A 17371-nucleotide genomic window follows, 5' to 3' on the forward strand; every position below is an offset into this window, starting at 1 on the left:
GAGATAGTTAATAAAGAAAAAAGCAAGAGACAGAGAGAAAAAGAGAGAGAGAGAGAGAGAGAGAGAGAGAGAGAGAGAGAGAGAGAGAGAGAGAGAGAGAAAGCACAAAAGAGGAAGGAAAGGAGAAGGAAATGAAGAGGGGAAAAAGTGAGGAAGGTGGGGGCAAAGGGAGAAGAAAAGGAGGGAAGAACTACTGATTACTAAAAAACCTCATTTGGTTTCATTTAATGAGGATGACAATTCTGAAGTGACCTTCTGAACATTGCAATACTGCTTTTCTGTACTACTCATGTGTCATATTGTCCATCTGTGTTATATTAAGAGGAAAGAACATTCTTGGCAGTACATTGATGGAGACTGTTAACTTTATTCTTTATTCTTCCATAGAAAATGGAAATTTAAACAAAAGATTTCTTTTAAGGAAAAGACTATTCCTTTCTATATCAATGATATCAACCAAAATCCTCATTGGATATTATAAAAATATTATTTTATCTCCAAGTCAGTAATTTTGTATTCTCATTCTTAAGAAAAAATAGGCTATTACCTAGTCCATAAATTTTTTGAGGAACCAGCTATAATAGCTATAGGCTATTATACCAGAGATGAACTAAGTGTTTAAGCTAGGTAATTTTGGACAAATAAATCTTAGAGACACAGAACCTCTGAGTTGGGAGATAATAGGTAACCAAATAAGAAGAGTTAGCTAGCTGTGTCCTTTGGGCAATTCCTTTATTTTTCTGGACCTCAGATTCTGTTCTGTAAAATTAATTAGATCAAGAAACATGGTAGAGTGGAGAACAGACTGATCTTGGAGCCAGTAAGACCTGAATTCAAGTCCTAGTTCTGGCACATATAAATGTAACCATGAACAAGTCACTTCTCAGTATTTTGGCAAGACTTTAAATTATAGATGAGTAACCAAGATATAGCTAGGTGGAACAATGGATAAAGCATTGTACCTGCTGAGTTCAGGAATACTTCAGTTCAAAGTCAAAAGACTTCAGTGCTTGGACAGTTACTAGCTATGTAATCCTGGGTGGATAATTTAACCCCTTTCCAGCTCAGTTGTTGAAAAAAAATATAAAACTGGGATAATAATGGCACCTAGCCCTCACAGTATTATGGTGAGCATCAAATAAGATAATATTTGGAAAGCATTTACCTCAGAGCCTAGAATTTAGTAGATGCCTTAATAAATGTTTATTTTGTTTTTCCCTTTCTCCTTCTTTTCCAAAATTGTAAAGAGAAAGATCTGAGATAATTAGGGAAAAATATTCAAGCTGCTGAGCCTATTGATGTATTATATTGTGCATGCCAGTTGCATACAGATTGGGACCAGGCCTCTTCAGCCTGGCCCTGGATTCTTTCAAATACAGGGGTAACAGATTTTTATGCATTAAAAGCAAACAATAGAACATAAACAAGGTTACAAGATTAGGCAATATGATTTCTATTGGAAAAAAATATTAGGGACTTTCTGAGTTGGGAGTGGAATGAGAAAGTTTAGGAATTGGGAGGGGGAAGAGTGAGCAGGTAAATATTCCTAGATGTGAAAAAAGATGTTACTCAATTCCCACAATTAGTAGGCAGATGGGAAATAGTTTCCTTTTCCTAAAACTTTAATCTTAAAATGGAGTCAATTTTATAAGATAAAGTCAGTTTGGTTCCTACAATTCTCTCAATTTTCTCATCTGATACCAGAGGAACCAGCCTATTCCTCCCAGGGATTATTTATCATAGGAAAAATTTATAAGATTTTAATGTGCTTTGCTCACTATCAACATTATACATGAAGAAAAGACCATTGTTAGATATTCTTTTGCAAGATTAACTAACACAACTAACAACTAACACAAAGCCTAAAAACACTAATAATGAAGTGCCGTAAGTAGACAAACTTTGTTAAATAGACTCTATGATATAAACTAAGTCAGACTACAATTCAAACTACATAGAGAGCTCAAAATGGACTAATTTTAAAAGGGAAGATTTAATGTCAGCAAGGTAACCAGAAAAACTCAGCAGACATAAACACCATGCAACAAAAGGCCAATACAATACAATGCTTGTGATGACCATGTTTAGCACCCAGAGTATATTAAAATCAGCCAGTGTCAGGATAAGGGAAAATCCTTGATCTTTATTCTTTGTGGAGATGAAGGGGAATGGCAATAGGAAGTGAGAGCAATTGTGACATGAATCCAGCCAGCAGTATCTCTGGCTTTCATACTCCACCCAGCAAATCCTCTGTGCAATCTCCTATACAACACATCAAACTTGCAGAGAGAATAGGCGGGGCTATTCTTTCTCCAAGCATATATTAATAGAGTATTGTTCAATTGCTAATTAGCCTCAAGTGCTTGGGACCTCAAGAGCTTCAGCCCATTACAAATGCTGAGCATCAATGTTAAATAACAAAAATAAATAACATTAAATAAATATTAAATAGCTATGTTCATTTAATCAGCATATTTTTGTCTTGAGTCTCAGATATCCAATGTAATCATCTTGTCACTGGACATATATTTTCTTGGACATTCTAGAATAGGCCTTATTCTCAGGATAGCTCTGAAGACAGCTCTGCTTCTCCAGTTTCAAGTCACTTGCAGAAATTCCTAGGTAATATTGTTAAAATCTGCCAGTACGGGGGCAGAGCCAAGATGGCAGAGAGGAGACATGGTTGTTTTCTGAACTCTCCTCAACTACCTCAAATTAACAGCAAATTAAAGCTAAGGATTGGTTTTGGAGTGACAAATCACACAAATATTTCCAGCAGAAGATAATTTGGAAGATCTTCAGGAAAGGTCTGTTTCAATTGGTATGGAAGGAGGTCTGCTGAGCACAGGCAGCCAAGCTCAGGCTCTGAGCAGAGGTAGTGTAGAGATCCAGGGCCATGTGGGATGCATCTACCAGGGAATCTACCAGGAGGAATCTACAGCAGTATCAGCTACTCTGTCCTGGATACAAGCCAGTAGATCAGCAATTATCAATTGAAATATAATAGGCAAATAGTGAGCTGTTGAATACCAGAATATTAAGGAACCTGGCCACCACCCAGCACCAGAAGTTGATCAGCACTGTCCCAGTACAGCCACTGTCACCTATAGAGGAAGCTTGGACAATTTCCCCTTTGTCCTAAAAGCAGACCTCAACCTTTTGAAAAAAAATGAGCAAAAAAGCAAAAAGAAATTTCACCATAGATAGTTTTTATGGAGAAAAAGAAGAACAGATTTCAAACTCTGAGGACATTAAAAGCAGATTGTCTCCAGATGAAGCCCCAAAGTTTGATATGAATTGGTCCCACCACACAAGGCTCTCTTGGAAGAATTCAAAAAGGATTTTAAAAAAGAGAGTTAGAAGAAAAATGGGGAAAGGAAATGAGGACTTGGCATGAAGGTTTGGAAATGGAAACACAGAAATTATCTTAAGAAAACTTACAAAATAGATTTAATGAAATGGGAAAAAGTATATAACTCAAAACCTTTAGTTAATTTGATTAGAAAAAGGAAAGAAGAAAAATCAAATTGTTAGTCTCAAAAATGAAAAGGGAGAACTTTCCACCAATGAAGAGGAAATTAAAGCAATAATTAGGAGATTATTTTGTCCAATTATTTGTCAATAAATTTGATAATCTAAGTGAAATGGAGGAATACTTACAAAAATATAGATCACCCAGATTAACAGAAGAGGAAATAAATTACTTAAATAGTCCCATTTTAGAAAAAGAAATAGAACAAGCTTTTAATCAACTCCCTAAGAAAAAATCTCCACGGTCAGATGCATTTATATGTGAATTCTACCAAAGATTTAAAGAACAATTAATTCCAATACTATACAAAGCATTTGAAAAAATAGGGGGAAAAGCAGTGCTCCCAAACTTCTTTATGACACAGATATGCTGATTTCTAAACCAGGTAGGATGAAAATAGAGAAAGAAAATTATTGACCAATTTCCTTAATAAATATTGATGCAAAAATCTTAAAAAAGAGATTACAGTTGTGAATTGTTTCTAGTAGTTTTTTAGTTGATTCTCTAAAATTGCAGGATACAAAAATAAATCCACATGAATCATCACCATTTTTATATATTACCAACAAAGTCTAGCAGCAAGAGATATAAAGAGAAATTCTTTTTAAAATAACTGTTGATAATATGAAAAATTTGGGAAGATATCTGCCAAGGCAAAGTCAGGAACTATCTGAACACAACTACAAAACACTTTCCACACAAATAAAGTTACATCTAATTAACTGGAAAAATATAAAGTGCTCATGGGTAAGCAAGATAATATAATAAAAATGACAAAGCCACCTAATTACTTATTTAATGTTATGCCAATCAAACTCCCAAGAAATTATTTTACAGATCTATAAAAAATAATAACAAACTTCATCTGGAAGAACAAAAAGTCAAAAATTTCAAGGGAATTAATGAAAAAAATGCCAATGAAGGTGGCCTAGCTGTGCTGGACCTAAAACTATATTATAAAGCAGTGGTCATCAAAACTATTTGGTACTGGCTAAGAAACAGAGAAGTCTATCAGTGGAATAGGTTAGCTTCACAGAACAAAATAATCAATGACTATAGTAATCTAGTGTTTGACAAACCCAAAGCCTCCAGCTTATCCCAAAGGATAAGAACCCATTTGACAAAAACTGCTGGGAAAATTGGAAACTAGTATGGCAGAAACTAGGCATTTACCACAGCTAACACCATATACCATATTAAGTCAAAATAGGTTCATGAGTGATATTATAAGCAAGTTAGAAGAACATAGGATAGTTTATCTCTCAGATTTGCGGAGAAGCCAGCATTTTGTGATCAAAGAAGAACTGGAGGTTATTATTGAACACAAAATAGATAATTTCGATTATTTAAGTTAAAAAGTTTTGTACAAGCAAAATTAATACAGATAAGATTAGAAGGGAAGCAATAAATTGGGAAAACATTTTTACACTCAAGGGTTCTGATAAAGGCCTTGTTTCTTTTTCTTTTTCTTTTTTTTTTAAATTTAATAGCCTTTTATTTACAGGTTATATGCATGGGTAACTTTACAGCATTAACAATTGCCAAACCTCTTGTTCCAATTTTTCACCTCTTACCCCCCACTTCCTCCCCCAGATGGCAGGATGACCAGTAGATGTTAAATATATTAAAATATAAATTATATACACAATAAGTATACATGACCAAACTGTTATTTTGCTGTACAAAAAGAATCAGACTCTGAAATATTGTACAACTAGCTTGTGAAGGAAATCAAAAATGCAGGTGGGCATAAATATAGGGATTGGGAATTCAATGTAATGGTTTTTAGTCATCTCCCAGGGTTCTTTCTCTGGGCGTAGCTGGTTTACTTCATTACTTCTCCATTGGAAATGATTTGGTTGATCTCATTGCTGAGGATGTCCAGGTCCATCAGAACTGGTCCTCATATAGTATTGTTGTTGAAGTATATAATGATCTCCTGGTCCTGCTCATTTCACTCAGCATCAGTTCGTGTAAGTCTTTCCAGGCCTTTCTGAAATCATCCTGTTGGTCATTTCTTGCAGAACAATAATATTCCATAATATTCATATACCACAATTTATTCAGCCATTCTACAACTGATGGGCATCCACTCAGTTTCCAGTTTCTAGCCACTACAAAAAGGGCTGCCACAAACATTCGTGCATATACAGGTCCCTTTCCCTTCTTTTTAATCTCTTTGGGATATAAGCCCAGTAGTAACACTGCTGGATCAAAGGGTATGCACAGTTTGATAACTTTTTGAGCATAGTTCCAAACTACTCTCCAGAATGGTTGGATTCATTCACAACTCCACCAACAATGCATCAATGTCCCAGTTTTCCCGCATCCCCTCCAACAATCATCTTATTTTTTCCTGTCATCTTAGCCAATCTGACAGGTGTGTAGTGGTATCTTAGGGTTGTCTTAATTTGCATTTCTCTGATTAATAATGACTTGGAGCATCTTTTCATATGACTAGAAATAGTTTCAATTTCTTCATCTGAGAATTGTCTGTTCATATCCTTTGACCATTTTTCAATTGGAGAATGGCTTGATTTTTTATAAATTAGAGTTAATTCTCTATATATTTTGGAAATGAGAAAGGCCTTGTTTCTAAAATATATAGAGAATTGACTCACCTTTGTGAGTATTCAAGCCATTCTCCAATTGATAAATGGTCAAATGATATGAATAGACAATTTGCAGATGAAGAAATTGAAACCATTTCTAGTCATCTGAAAAGTTGTTATAAATCACTATTGATCAGGGAAATGCAAATTAAGACAAGTCCAAGGTACTACTACACACTTCTCAGACTGGCTAAGATGACAGGAAAAGATAATTCTGAATGTTGGAGGGGATGTGAGAAAACTGGGACATTAATACATTATTGGCGGAATTGTGAATGAATCCAATTCTCTCTGGATTCCAATGCTCTCCATTTGGGAGAGCAATTTGGAACTATGCCCAAAGGGCTACCAAACTGTGCCTACCCTTTGACCCAGCAGTATTTCTACTGGGATTATATCCCAAAGAAATCTTAAAGAAGGGAAAGGGACCCACATGTACAAGAATGTTTGTGGCAGCCCTCTTTGTAGTGGCAAGAAACTTGAAACTGAGTGAATGACCATCAGTTGGGAGATGACTGAATAAGTTACAGTATAAATGTTATGGAATTTTATTGTTCTGTAAGAAACGACCAACAGAATAATTTCAGAGAGGGCTGGAGAGACTTACATGAACTGATGCTGAGTGAAATGAGCAGAACCAGGAGATCATTATACATGGTAACAACAAGACTATATGATGATCAATTCTGAGGGACGTAGCTCTTCTCAACAATGAGAAGATTCAGGCTAATTCTACTGATTTTGTGATGATGAGAGCCATCTACATCCAGAAAGAGGACTATGAGAACTGAGCGTGGATTCCAATATAGCATTTTAACTCTTTTTGTTGCTATTTGCTTACATTTTATTTTCTTTCTCATTTTTTCTTCTGGTTTGATTAGATTTTTATTGTGCAGCAAGATAATTATATAAATATGTATGTCTCTATTCAATTTACATATATTTTTACCATGTTTAACATATATTGGATTACTTGCCAGCTAAGGGAGGGAGTTGGAGGAAGGGGGAGAAAATTGGAACACAAAATTTTTCAAGGGTCAATGTTGAAAAATTATACTTGCATATCTTTTGAAAATAAAAGGCTTCAATAAGAAAAACTAAAAAACAATCTGCCAATAACAAAACAATATAATTTAGCACAATCGTTAAAATTGGTTTTCCAATAACTAATTCATGTGGTAAAAACCACCTCAAACCTTATGTTTCTGGTTAGACTTATAAAAAGTACATCAAAGTAAAAACCTGTAATTCACTTGAAACTTCTGAGAACTTCAGTTTTTATATGCCACTTGATGTTTTTTTTCTTTACCTAAACAACGTATCTGTAATGGGCAATGCTATCAACAGGATGAAGGAAGAATCTTAAAAAAAATCCATAAAGGAGTGGCTTAGAAAAGGAGCCCTTCTATTTCTTAAAACAGATACTTCCAAATAAATTTTTTTTTACAATTATCAAAGCAATTTTATATGGAAAATACTTAATCCAATTTTGAGAACTTAATACACAGTCTGAATTTCACATTAGAAACATTTAGAAACCAATAAAATACATATGTACATATCCACATCTTGGAAAAAAACAGTCTAATCCTGTTGCTTTCTAAAAATTTGCTCTGCCATTTAATTACAATATTTTTACATTATATCTTTGTCTTATTATGTTGTCTAGTCTAATTCTCCCCTTATAAGGTTATTGTTGTTACATTATGATTTAAACTCAAATATTGTAATATTAATTCATGTAATTAATAGATTCATTATCACAATGATACAAATTTCTACAGTTCACAGCTATTTATAGAGTTTGTTATGGAACTTTCCTTTGTTATGAAAGGAAAAAAGAAGGGACAGTTATGACAATATCAAGACTATTTCTCTAAGGACAGAATGACCTGACATACTATGACAAAGGAAAAACTCCCTTAACTATGTTTGTTCCAGGTGCAAACCATTTTTAGCAGCTAACAAAACAACATTATTTATAGGAAATGAAAAGTCGGACAGAATAAATCAGATGGGAAGTTTTCTGTTAAAAAATAATAGCACCATGGGGAAACTTCAAGAAAATCTTACCTTAGACCATGCCACGGTTGCTTCTTCAACTTTTTCTAGGGAAAGACACCCACTTTCAACAGTCCTCAAACTGAAGTACATGCCATTTTCTCCTTAAATAGTGGACTGACTTCATGACTCTATCATAAAATCCTTTAATTTACAATCTTCTTTTTTCAAGTTGTCTCAGAAATATAACCTCATTACAGATGATTCAGTGACAATTTTATATTTTTACATGATAGTCAAACAATTTCAGATGAAAACTAACTCTTTACTATAGTAAACTGACAAATGTTCCTACTTTGACAAGTAATGACAGAGGAGATCCTATTTTCTCAGTTCTAGGTTCTCAAACTTCAGTAATTTAGAATTTTACAATATGTAATGAGCAGCGTTGCTAAGGTCTTATTGATGCATTTTGAATGCAAAGACTCAAGAAATCTCAGAGATAATAATATCTTAAAGTATCTGTGCAAATGATTTCCCAAACAGAACATTTTTATTATTATCTATCAATTTTAAAGCAAAATATACTCCCTTAAATATTGAACTCTTTTCAAATATCTATTTTAATTATGTTCTTTAAATAACAATCCATCAGAATCTTGACCAAATAGAAGTCACCTCTCTAAAAGAGATTTTGATATAGGAAAGTAACAATAGTTAAAAACTTTAAAAACACAATAATAAAATGCTAGTCAGATAGCACAAATTCAGTCAAATGCATTTTCAAAACATCTTACACAGAAAATCATTCATTTAATTACTTTTGGCATTTTATATTAATCACATCTAAAATCTGGTATAGAGTTATATGGGATGAGCAATTAAATTCAAAGATATAACAACAATAACAACAATAATAGTTAACATCTATATATTGTGCTTACTATGTACCTAAAATGTTTTAAGTATTTTAGAATAAATACATTATTTTGGTCCTCATAATTACCCTGGGAAATGGGTGCTAATTTTATCTTCTTTACAAATTAGGAAAAAGAGGTAAAGTTTTCTTTAAAGTTTACAATAACAAAGTCAGAACATCAATTTCCAGGTATATTAGTCACTTACACTTTAAAATTTAAAGGTCAGAGTTAAAAATCAGCCCATTTTAAAAAGTTCAAGTAGCACTTTAACTTTTACATAAACTTTTTTATTTTTTTCTTTAAAAAACATCCAAACAGCTAAATTAATTACTTTTGCCTTCTCTTTCCTTGACACTTTTTAGTTTTAACCCTACACAAAAAAGATGAGAGATTCCAAGTAGCAGCTTCAAATTCCCATCCCCTTGCTTTAGAGTTCACACAATTCCAAAGATGTGGGAATACAATACTAGAATAGTTTTTCAGAGACAGAGCACTGTATTTCTTAATCATATCCCAAACTATATAAATAATTAATCTTTAATCCACTCTCAAAGTCTTATTCTTAATTCTACTTAAAACAAATTCTACAGAATACTATTGGAAAACTCACTAAGAAATTTTAGTATTTGATAAGTTTCTGCTAAATGCCTTATCATCTAGGACAAAGAGAAGAGGATGAGTTCCTTATTCAGCAGTTGGTTTAACTCTGCTCATCTCAATAAAATCAGCTATTCATAGAACTCTCCTAACTCCAGTTCCTTCACTCTAGACAGGGGAGAGAAGTACTTAACCTTAGTCTATAAGCCTCCAAAATATTCTAAGATGTTTTTAGCAGTTAGCACAATTTGGAAATCTATTGTAAGAATGCTACATTAAGTAATATATTTACTCTCTAATTAATTTTAATGCCACACATTTGTCATATAAACAGGAAAAAGTTTTTCTTTCTTTGATTATTTGACTTTTTATGTGAAACCTCAAGCTGACCAGGGTTGAAATGACAGAGAGAAAGTATCTTGATTTTTTTTCTTTTTTAACCTAATCTCCCATTAAAAGCCCAAATTGGGAATTAGTTCTGCTTACTAGAACACAGAGTGTGACATCAGATTATAGAAAGCTAGGAGAGCTATTTCAAGTATGAAACTATGAAGCTTCATTATTCTTCCCTGGCATTCCAAACTTTTTGGCTGATTTTCTTTTTACAGAGATCTGTATGTCTGGCTTCATTTTTTCTCCTTAGAAAACTTTCAAGGTATCAGAATTTATAAATACCACTAAACACAATATAAAACAATTTTTTTCTGAACACTTTAAAAAGAAACAAAAACAGTCAAAATGATAAGACAAACACATATTGCTACCCTCCTTATTACCTACTGAATGTCTAACCTCAAAGGCTTTAATTTGCTATTATTAAAAGTCCTTTCTTCAGGACAAATGTAGAACCCCTTTGGATTTTTATGTATTTTAGACCAATCTGAATTTCTTTAATCAGTTTTAGGAAGTTAGTTAGTCTTGTTCTATTCTCAGAGTAAAAGAAAAATTTCCAAGGTGGGTTTGCCTGAAGCTTATAATTTTCAGAAAGAAGCTTTCCCAAAGTGTGGAGGTTTGCCCTAACTTACTTTCCAAAGGGTACTTCTCCTAGAGTGAGGAGGCTTGCCTTAACTTATTATCCTTTAAAGGCACTTTGTAGGGCTACTTCTTTCTCCAGAATTATAGAGTTTTCCTCCCCCAGAAGTGTTGGGGCTTAATTTAGTTCAGAATATTTGAAACTGAGGGAAATCCAACCTCTGAAGCAGTCTTCCAAGAAGTCCCTTGTTGATATAGGGAGTTGTTCTAAGATACTGTTCTGAGCCCAGGAATCCTTTCTTGACCTGGCTGACTCTGCCAAAACTTCTAATAGGTGAAATCTGGAATAATTGAGCAAACAAAGATTTGAGCTTCTGAACATAGCAGTTTATTAAGCAATGCATGAAAATTATATAACAAATTGGGACCAGGCCTCCTCAGCTTGGCAGTGGACTCTGAATACAGGAGGACACAGACTTTTTATATGTTTAAAGCAAATAATTAACACACTATAAACCAAATTACAAAGTTCAACAATCTGATTTCTAATTGGAGTAAAGATTAAGGACTTTCCAAGTTGGGAGGGTGATGAGCAAGTTTTGGGTTTTGGGATACAGACGAATAACTAGGTGAATTTTCCTGGATGTCCTTCAATCCTTGTGATTAGCAGGCAGGGAGAATTTACAGAAAATTAAATTGTAATCTTAAAATATAGTCAGTTTTTACAAAATAGAGGCAATTTAGTTCACACAACTCTAGTAATTCTTTCAATATATATCAGCTGAAGAAGTTTTCATATCTGATGTTCCCAAGAAATAATAGGTCCTCTCCTTGGCTCCTCTGACCCCTCCCCAAGTTAGAGTGGTAGATTAGAAAATCTCTAAAAAATTTTTTTCAGTTCTGATATTCTATGATTTTATGATTCTTTCTGACTCAGGACCTCTCTGCAAAAATTGTTTAATCTCTACATGTCTAAGACAACTCAGTGAAAAGTGTAAAATTTAATCAGCCTGCTCATTGTTGTGTCCCATTTTTTATTGAAGTCTTGTTGCTTTAGTATTGTGAAGATACAAACTCAGTGTACATGGGGAGAAAGAATTTAGAATCATAATATATACAATATAGAAAAAAGAAACAGGAACATATGTTGTGTCTGAACCATCATATCTCCAAAAAGAATAGCTATGAGGAAACAAGATACAATCTGAATTCTAAGTGAGAATGTTGTAAGCAAGCCTTTATGAAAAATTAGATGGCTACTGAACTAAGCAATTGAAATTTCATGAGTCTTTGAGGCTGCTGCCATGATCTGTAAAAGATCCCACTACTTATTATTTCATACTTGCCTATGGTAATTACTTCATAAAAGTTTCATTCTTTATTATGACTAGGGAAACATACTTACAATATTTTTTTTCACAAAGGGTTGAAAAAAAAAACTTGATGAAAAACCAACCAATACTTGTTAGAAATGTCTGGGAAGGAGGTTGCATTTGATTAAAGGGTTCTTAATCTTTTTTTTTTTCTTCCATGCATCTTCTATCTATCAGTCTGTAGAAGCCTATAGATTCCTACTCACAATATTAATTTTAGAACTTCCTACTACACTAATGGTATTAAATGCATACCATAAAACACATAATGGGTAAAACAAATATGATAGCAATGGAAACAAATTATGGTGGAATTCATAGATTTAAAATATTAAAATAAAATTCATATATACCAGTTTAAGAACTTATGGACTGGAGGTTTTGAAAGACCCCTTCCAATGCTAAGATTCCACTGTTTTGTGCAATAAGCCTAATTAAAAAATAATAAACCTTCTTACAAAGGAAATATTCTTGTATTCGTATGGTAAAAAATATTGCAACTCTTGCTTTTCTTGGTATCTTGAAAATACAAAAAAGTAAGTTTTGTTATATATGAGTAGCTGGGCGTTATAGTAGATAGTACACCAGTCCTCGAGTCAGGAGACTCTGAGTTCAAATTCTGCTTCAGACACTTACTAATTGTGTAACATTGGGAAAGTCCCTTAAATCTATTTGCCTCAGTTTCCTCATCAGTATAATGAATTGAAGAAATGGCAAACACTTCATTATCTTTACCAAGAAAACCCCATGTGGGATTACAGAAAGTCAGACCTGACTGAAATGACTCAACAACAAAAATGCAGAGGCAGGATAATGTAATTAACAGAACACTGAATTTGAAGCCAAAACCAAGGTTCAAATCCTACCTCTGCAATTCATTAACTTTGTGATTTTGGATGTATTGCTTGACCCTTATGAATTTTTTTTGAATGGAAGGAATTTGAGTAGTTGGATAGGTTTAGAACAACAGGCCAAATTTAAAAGACCTAAATATAAAATTTTACATTTAAGCTAAAACAAAACAAAACAAAACAATTACCACTACACAATCATAAATTGGAGAAACTTGGCTAGATAAAAGTTTATAGAAGAAAAATATTTTTTGTTGGTAGCAAATTCAAAGTGAATTGACAATATGACATGGCACTCAAAAAGACTAAAGCAGATTTGGGTATCAATATAGGCAAAGTATATATTTATAATAGGGAGAGATTATAATCCCAATGTCCTCTGTCCTAGATCATTCTAGAGTATTACATGTAGGGCTAGGAAATCACCAATAAAGTGGAGTGTATTAAGGGAAAGGCAACACTAGAGACAAAAGCAATCTCAACTATGTGATAAGAGGGAGTAGCTAGGAGTATTTAATGTGAAACAGAGAGGTTGAGTAGTAAGAATTGTTGTCATTCAGGCATTTTCAGTCATATCTGATTCTCTATGACACCATTTGCTGTTTTTTTTTTGTCAAAGGTACTAGAATACTTTTCTTTCTCTAGCTCATTTTACAGATGAGGAAACTGAGGCAGTTAAGTGAGTTGTCTTGACCAGGGTCAGGCAGCTAGTAAGTGATCTTTTTTTTCTGAGACAGATTTGAACTCATTAAGATGAGTCTTCCTAACTCCAAGCCTGGCATTTATTCACTGAGCCATGGAGATGCCCGGAGTGACAATTGTCTACAAATATTTGAAGGCCTGTCTTGTGGATAAGATACATGTTCTACTTTTCCACAAAAAGTGGAATCTTAGAGATTGTTTGGGTCCCTTACTTTTCAGAAAAAGGAACTGAAATCTTGGGAGGAGAAGTGACTTTTGAATGGCAGAGCTGAGAATCCATTCACAATTTGGTGTCTGACACCAAATTCTGTGTTCTTTCTGATCTTCTAAGATATCTAGTAAAATTCTACCAAAAGGCTTCTGGTGTTTTATTCAAGTCACAAAAGCAACTAAAGTTCTCTAAAGTTAAGATGGACAGGCTCTTGACTTTGCACTCCTTCCCCTCCCCTACTTTCCCAAAATTCCAATATTAAACAACAGTATTAACTTGGTCCATCTTAGTTACTAGATTTTTATCTTATTTGTTATGTTTTGCAAAAAAATTATACAGAATAAATTGACAAACTCAATCCCAGAGGTCTAGTGGCTAGAATTCATTGTTCTTACCATGGTTTCCCAGACTAAATTCTTGGTTATGAAAATTCTTTCCACTTCCACAAATCTCTTTTCTTAAAGGAAAGCATTATAGCATGGTGGCATGAGGAGGCTGAGTCAGAAGGCCTGGTATTAGTTCCAAATATTTCACCAGTGGGTGAAACTGAGCATATCCCTTCATTTTTCTGGGACTCAATTTCCTCATTTTATGATTGAGGAGGCTGACCTTCACTTCTGAAGACCTACCAGCTCTACCCTATCACTCTGTAAAATAGGAAAGTGGAAAGAGGTTGCAGAGATGTATTTTGGCTCCCTTTAAGAAAAGAACCTGTTAACAATTAGAGGTGTTCAAAAATGAATGGATTATTTGAAAATATGATTAGCTCATCATTGGAGCTAGCAAAGGATGAGCCACAGCAATAATAGTAATAATTGCCACATTTGTATACTTGTAGAGTTTTATAAAGCACTTCATATATGTTGACTTGATTCTTATAAAAATTTTCTGAGTGCTAACTAGATAGATAGACTCATCTTCCCGAGCTCCAATCTGGTTCAGACATTTAGTAACTGTATGACCCTGGGAAAGTCACATAACCCTATTTGCCTCATTTTCCCCATTTGTAAAACAAGGTAGAGGGGGACGTAGCAAACCACTCCAATATCTTTGCCGAGAAAATCCTAAACGCAGCCTTGGACACAGGAGGACCTGAGTTTAGATCCAACCTCAGATACTTACTAGCTGTATGACCCTGGGCAAGTTACTTAAACCTAATTGCCTCAAAAAAGAAAGAAAAGAAAATTCCAAATGAGGTCATAAAGTTGGAAAAGATTGAACAATAGTACTACTAATATTATCCTTATTTTATTGATGATGTTAGGTGATGTGCCTAGAATCATACACCTTGTAAGTGTCCTAGGCAAGATTAAAATCTACATATTCTACACTATATTTCAGTACTCTAGCCACCTCAATACCTTGCTGTCCTTCTTAATAGGTGTGTTAGAGAATGTAACATCCTTGCTCTGTATGAGCCAAACTAAATGGTCTTGAAATTCCTCTTACATTTCTATGATCTCCTCCAATTGGTTGATCTCTGGAGTTTCCATTTGAGGAAGTGCTGATTCTAATCATGTTCATTTAAAATCTGACTCAGCCTACGATGCCCCAGACCACTCCTCTACATTTCCCCAACACCTCCCTCTAACACTTTTCAGCTCCCTAATACGTATTGAGTTCGTCCATACATTTATTTTTCATATCTAGTTCTTATTTTTTATCTGTGAATTCCAGTTCTGAAATTCTATGATTCATTGATTCTGTGATCTGTAAATTCTCTTATAGGTCCAAATCCTATAAATCAATTCAGTTTAATTCAACAAACATTTATTAAACACCCCTTATAAGTAAAGCACTTGACCAGGAACTAAGAATGGACAGATCAACATAGACTCTCTTTTCAAGGATCTTACAACCTAATGGAGAAAAATATATGACACAATAACTATAACACAAGGAAGAGTAAGAATCATATAAATAAAATAAGACCTGGTATAAAATGCTATGAAATATTTGAAGGAGAATATTTACCTGGGCTTAAGGAAAGATTCCTGAAGGAGGCAACCTTAGAAATGGCTTTAAAGGAAGCAAAAAACTTCAATAGATAGTGATCAGAGTTAGCATGAAGAGAAGGGAATAATTCTGTGCTAGGACAGAAGATATCCTGAGAGAGGACAAATTGAGAAGATGAGATATTGTGGTTCCTTTGCTATATTTTTGATATCAAGAACTGTTGGCTGGCTTAGTGTTAACCCTAATTGAAAGCAACCAGAAACCCCTTACACCTTTATGGAGGCTACTGGTGATGGTGCCGACTGTGACTGTATATTTTTCTTGCTAGAAAAGTAGCCCCATCCAACCAACTAATTTCATAAAGATTGCCAGGTGGTAATTACTTTCAGGCTGAGTTGAATTGGATTTGAACCAAAGAGCTCTAGGGTAAAATATCCTTCCATCTGCTTTGTAAAAATCTCAAGGTTGACACTATCAGGGAAGTACATCTGGGATAAGTCTTGACCAAATCATATGAATAGCAAATCAAATTTAAGAAATAATTTAATTGTTCAAAATTATCTTATCCAAAGTTAATATATTAAAATGCTCTGCTCTGTTAAAGATAATTGTATTTTTGAATACTTAATATTGACATGAGTTAATACTTAGAATTGGAAAGAATGTAGTATTAGTATCAAGCCTTGGGTAAATGTGGTATTTCAATAACTGTATATATCGCTTTTTACTTGATGGGTAGAATGAGTTCTGAGATTAATATTTTGTTTATACGTTCAAATATCTAGAGCTAAAAAGATACAAGAGAAGTCATATACCTCAACATTCTTATTTATGGCTCAATCAACACATTTCATTAAATATCTCCTATATATGAGGCATTCTTCTAAACCCTAGTAATATAAATTTAAAAGTAAAGGCCACAAAAGATCAGAATATTCAGGATTTGAGGGATTCTAGAAAAGACAGGCACATTAATACACTATTGGTGGAGTTTTAAATTAGTTCAACCATTTTAGTCCAATCATTCTGGAATATAATTTCATATGTTAGGAAGTAATTAGAATGATTCTTCTCTTTGACCCAGAGATCCCAATGAAAGACATATCTCCAGTAGAAAAAAGACATGAAAAAATCCAGAAATACCACAATATCCATAATAGTACTTTTTTTGAGTAGTAAAATTAGTAATAAAGTAGGTGAGTGTTTATTAAGGAAATGGCTTTATTGTGGCATAGGAAACAATGGAATATTGCTATGCTTTAAGAAGTGCCATACACAATATATGTGGGGAGGTATGGGAAGTGATAGAAATTGATATGAAGTAAAGTCAATAGAATCAGGAAACCATTATTTACAATGACTACAACAATTTAAATGGGGAAAAAAGCAATTAAAAATCCTTTGAAACCAAACACTATATAATTACAATGATCAAATTTGGCTCTGAAAAAGAAAGGAAGAAGTGAACCATTCTTCTTTTGCAGATGAGGGGAACTATTAATATGGAACACTGCATATACTTTCAGTGGATGTGCTGGTGAATTTTGCTGAACTGCTTTACTTCCTTTCTCTCTCTCTCTCTCTCTCTCTCTCTCTCTCTCTCTCTCTTTCTCTCTCTCTCGATGATAAGTGGTCTCCTGAAAT

Source organism: Sarcophilus harrisii, chromosome 1, assembly GCF_902635505.1.
Source record: "Sarcophilus harrisii chromosome 1, mSarHar1.11, whole genome shotgun sequence".
In the NCBI taxonomy this organism is placed as follows: domain Eukaryota; kingdom Metazoa; phylum Chordata; class Mammalia; order Dasyuromorphia; family Dasyuridae; genus Sarcophilus; species Sarcophilus harrisii.